General features: G+C 49.2%; 1 long non-coding RNA gene across 1 annotated transcript; it reads left to right on the top strand.

Moving 5' to 3' along the window:
• The first annotated feature begins 288 nt into the window (after window positions 1–288).
• LOC149328070 (uncharacterized) lies at window positions 289–4,972 on the top strand. Its single transcript, XR_016285537.1, has 2 exons — window positions 289–597; window positions 4,786–4,972. It is a non-coding gene; the product is annotated as an uncharacterized LOC149328070 (long non-coding RNA).
• The last annotated feature ends 568 nt before the right edge of the window (window positions 4,973–5,540 follow it).

The following is a 5,540-nucleotide window of genomic DNA, read 5'->3' as shown; positions in this document are numbered from 1 at the left end:
GTCGAAAAGTGGCATGAACCTCCATGCTCCTGGTGCTGGCTCGCTCTCCCTCTGGAGCCGACTGAAAAAAATGTCAAGCCGTGAACAAGAGATGGTTGGGCAGCTGCAAGGATTCCAAGAAAATTTAGGGGAGGAGAGCTTCAAGCCATGAAGAAAAAGAGTCCCCGACAGCCCCCGCGGTCCTCCCATTGTTGTAAACCGGACCCCGCTTCTGACGCGCGCGCGAGCGCCCGTGCGCAGGTGCCGATATTTGACATGCACAGATATGCACAGATATCTGCTAAGGAAGGCATTGGTGGCGCCACCCTTGACTGTCGTCTGTTGCACAGAGCTAGAAGCCGGACTCTGCAGTGTGCTACGCACTTTCGTGCCGGGCGAGCAATTTCCGGTTATACCCGTTGTTGCATCCACTTGTTTTTCCTTTGAAATCATGGTACAGCGCCACACTTGTGCGTTTTGAGGAAGAAGACACTTTTGACGTCGTGAAAATGACCTGCGCCAAGCATGCATGGGATGATGAGCCATCGGAAGGATCCAGGGTGCAAGTGAGCGGGAAATACCAAGGTTTCTGTGAACCTGCAATCATCAATATTTCAGGTAAGCGTGAACAACCATTTACTGTTTTTCCCGTATTGTTTTGTTGGTTACCTTTGTCAATGCCGTCGGCAGTTTTCGATGATAGGGCTATAAATTAAGCTAAATGGTATCATAATGCATGATTTATTTCTATGTGCAGTCGGAGAGTAATCTCTCATTTTTCAGTAGCTAAATTTTTACCGCCACCGAGTTGCGTTCCTGCCAGTGGTAGTTCAAGTGCATGATATGAATTGTGTAACGCAAAAAACATAGACTAACCTCACTAAGCACATTGCGGGGCTAGTTAGGGATGTATTTTCTAAGTAACGAGACGTAGACAACAACCTGTCATGGATTCTGTCATATGCACGTATCAGGAACTGAACCCTTTTCATTGTCGTAAGTAATAGTGCTAATTCTATTTTAACACGGGATCAGCATTGCTGCGTTCTGCGTATCCAATTAGGCTACAATGGCCCCATTACATTTGCCACAAGGCTTGCGCTCTACAGCTAAGCAGGAGCAGTGGAATGAAGAGCTGGTACGCGTTTTATTTCGGGTGGTTAGTGCGAACGAACGTGTTTCAGAAACAATTCGCGTATACCTGTTTCCGTTCGCGGTTGTGCCAGGAAACTTTAATGGTAAAGCCTCAAAAAAAAGCATGAGGCTAAGCTTTTAAAGGGGCATCGCGATGATTTGCTCTGTACCAGTTAATATTATTAAATAGATTCATCATGCGTTCCAGAGACCAGAGCAAAAAGAATTATTGAAATCGGAGCATGCAAGCGAAAGTTATTCCACTCTAAAAATTCGAAATGAAAAGCTCAGACGCAACCCTCACGGAGGAGGCCCAAACGTATGCCCTACAGCTATCTCAAAGGAATTGGCAACAGTTCTGCGAGTCGCTGAGAGGCACGCTGGGAACGTCGCGTACTTGGACGATTTTGCGTAACCTAATCGATCCCACGAAGTCCAAGACTGAATCAACTCGCACGTTAAAGCGCATTGCTCATCTGTTTCCGGGAGACGATGCAGCGCTGCTCCCAGCCTTGGAAAACAGATACGTCGGCACAACGCCGACACCACCGAGCACGGTCGAGTACCGAGGAAATCCCAATTCGGCCCTAGACGCTCCCATCACAACGGCGGAAGTCTACGCTGCGGCCCGTTCGTGCATCCGGAATACAGCGGCGGGAGCGGACCGGATCAACAACGCAATGATCCGGAACCTCAGCAACGCTAGAATTCGAGACCTGACAAAATACATGAATGATTCGCTCTGGGAGAAGAACGTCATCCCGGATGAATGGAAACATGCGGAGGTGATCGTAATCCCCAAACCGGGGAAACAACCTACAATTGAAGCCCTCCGACCCATCTCGCTTACATCGTGCCTCGGCAAGCTGTACGAACGAGTAGTGCAAACAAGACTCCAAAACTACTTAGAAGAAAACAACCTTTTCTACCCATCGATGCTGGGATTCCGGGCGGGTCTCTCTACGCAAGACGCCTTCCTCCTTCTGCATAACGAGGTCCTTGTCGGCATCCCGAGAGAATCCGAACACGTCGTCATGGCTCTCGATCTCAAGGGAGCTTTCGACAACGTCTCGCATGACGCTATCCTGAACGAACTGAATAACCTCCACTGTGGTGAACGGGTATTCCAATACATCAAGAATTTCCTCTCGAACCGCATGGCCACCATTGGCATAGGCGAAACGCGCTCCGACTTCAAGAGCATGCCCAACAAGGGCACGCCTCAGGGATCCATCATCTCCCCTCTCCTATTTAACGTCGCCATGATTGGAGTGGCAAAGGCCCTGCAAGAAGTTCCCGACATTGGATTCACTCTGTACGCGCACGATATCACCATCTGGACCACCAAAGGCTCTTTGGCGGACAAGGAACAAGCGCTACAAGTGGCGGCGACATGCGTCGAAAGAGAAGCGATATGCCGCGGCCTGCGATGTGCCCCTGAAAAATCAGAAATAATCAGAGTCAAGGGGTTTGCGTACAAATCCCAAGACACCCCGATCAACGTCCTACTTCATGGTACCCAGGTTAAGGAAACTTCTCTAGTCCGCATACTCGGTCTCTGGATACAAAGCGACCGCAAAGCCACACACACCTTCAAGCTACTGTCCCACGCCACCCAGCAAATCGCCCGAATGATACGCCGGGTGGCCAGGAACAGAAAGGGCATGCGAGAAGAAGACACACTAAGACTGGTGCAGGCGCTTGTCCTCAGCCGCATCTCTTACGGTCTTCCGTATCACGCTCTTCTCAGACAAGACTTCAAGAAGGCGGACGCGCTGATCCGCACGGCATACAAACACGCCCTCGAACTACCCCCGTATACGACCAACACCAAACTCGAAGCACTGGGACTTCACAACACCTTCGACGAAATCAGAGACTCTCTCCTCCTCGCGCAGCGAGAGCGACTCCTTCGCACGGAAACCGGCAGGCAGATACTCATTAGAATCGGCTTCCCGGCCGATCTCCAAGTCATCGAGTCGACGGAAAACCTTTCACCCAAGTACCGCAATAGAGTCCACGTCAATCCACTACCCAAGAACATGTCACGCTCGCACAACGAGGGCCGACGCAACGCTCGGATCGACTACTTAAAGCGCACAGTCGCCCGCAGCTTCAATACTCTATACGTAGACGCCGCCCTACACAGAGACGCCACGCGCGCCACGGCAGTGGTGGTGGACTCGACATTTCAAGAAGTGGCCAGCGTTTCCCTGAGGCACTGCACGGTCACCGAAGCTGAAACGGCCGCGATAGCGCTCGCCGTCCAATACGGAGATACGCACGGCAAAGAAGTGAAGATTGTGTCGGACTCCCAGTCGGCATGTCGACTTCTTCTCGCAGGAAGAATCCCCAAAAAGTTGACCATATTTGCAACAACTTCCCCTGTACACAATTCCGAACTCCGACACGAAATCACATGGGCTCCGGGGCACTCGGGGCTCGAGGGAAACGAGGCCGCGGACCTGTCAGCTCGAGGGCACACTAACCGAGCGACAGACACCCCCGACCAGGACACCACCACCCCCGAAATCCCCACTGCCTACAGTGCACGGCTCCAATACTTTAGAACGCTTCGCCAGCAATACCCCCCACCGCATAAAAGGCTAAATGCTCAGGAGGCGCGCGAATGGAGGCAACTCCAGACCGACACCTTTCCTAATCCATATAAGTACCACATTATTTTCCCTGGCCGTTACAAAGGCTCCTGCCCGTGGTGCGAAGAACGTCCCACAACATACCACATTACAAGTGGGTGCGTTGGGCCAAAACCATTGGAACTGAAATTCCCTAGAACAATGGAGCAGTGGGAGGCCACTCTGCTCAGCTCGGACCTTGCCATTCAGCAACAGCTGATCAAACAAGCCCGGGCGGCAGCGATAGCCACTGGGGTCCTGAAATGAGGACACCACCCGTTCTGTCACCTTTCATTTTTTTTTACTTTCTTTTACTTTTCTCAATAAATGTTTTCAACAACAACAACAACTCCTGTCCGGCCTTTCTCCTCACATTTTGGGCAAGGTGTATCGACTGGCTTTTTTTGCGCTAGCCGTCTTGGTATGGTCACGGCCTGTCTCGACGCGCGCGCTTTCTGGTCTGAGCCAACGTTTTTTGAACAGCGCTGGCCGCCATGAAGGTTTGAAGCGGAATGGAAAGTGTCGCCCCTAGCTGTATTCTTGTTAGTTTTCGTTCGCTTTCCCTGCTTCTTTCCAGTTTTTGTGGCATGTGAAAAAGCTTTCAGTACTCAAAGACATAATATTTTGGATCCATTTCACAAGTATGAAGGAACAATATGCAAACTGGACGCCCAATCAATGAGGAAGGCAGCGCTCTATCTAGATGCCACCTCATTTCCGCTGCCGCAAATGGCCGCCGCGTCGCGACACCATCGGCTCGAAACAAGCATTTCTAGCGAAGATTAAAATATCAAATATTATGATTTCGGTGATCTCATTGCGCGTTCAGGACTCACAATGTCCCTTACTCTGCATACAAAGATTAAAGAACCCATGCTTTATGTACGTCGCAGGGCACCTTTAATATCCCACAATGGATTTTACGGTAGGGTGTCTCGGATTCAGTGCATAATTCTTCAACTTATGCTACTGTGGCCATGTGCACAAGTTCTGCGCAGATTTATATCATGATCGCTCTAAATTATCTCCCACGCAGCCTACACAGCGGCCCTGCCGACCAAGAAGGGGCGGGAGCTCTCTGGAAAGCTGCTGTTGCTGGCCGTGGGCACTAAACTCAGCGAAATAAGGAGCGAGAAAGAAAAGCATCGACGATAAGAAGCATACAGAACTATAGAACCACAAGAGCATTAAATGTACCCCAATAAAATTTCCTGCGCAATTTCTATGTGGTAATTGTGTTACTTGTGTTACCTATGCTATATGATTATCAGGAGCTTTAGAGCAGCATAAAACCGAGTGGTTTTTCAATTTAAAGCAGCACTTAGAGATATGTATTGGATGACATTTTTTAACGTTTACAGATTTTTATTTTACAAAGTGCGAGAGATGTCGGTTTGGTCAGTGAAGGTGGACCGTACAGCAAGACGGGCATTATGTACGTAATAGAGCTCAATAATCTGAAAAATGATTAATTATATTTAACTAATCAGCTTTCATAATTTTGATTTTGGGGCGTAAGTCTGTATCGCGAAAATGAAGGCCGTCAGTAAAAAAAGATAACCTTAGCTTTTAAACTTTCGTAATCGTTAATGTGGTTCGAAATACTGAACATACACACTTGCAAGCTCAATGAATTGCCTTGTCCGCTTCGGATATTCATAAACGCGTCGCTGCGCGTCGTATCGTCGCCGAATTCAAAGAAACTTTTTCTACATCACAAAATACACAAACGGTGTCCGTGTTTGATGCATAAAAAAAGTGACCGACAGTTTTATGCATTTTCAATGCGGG

This window comes from Amblyomma mixtum, chromosome 9, assembly GCF_055824585.1.
Source record: "Amblyomma mixtum isolate Tamu chromosome 9, ASM5582458v1, whole genome shotgun sequence".
NCBI lineage: Eukaryota > Metazoa > Arthropoda > Arachnida > Ixodida > Ixodidae > Amblyomma > Amblyomma mixtum.
This window is presented reverse-complemented; position numbering and strand designations above follow the sequence as displayed.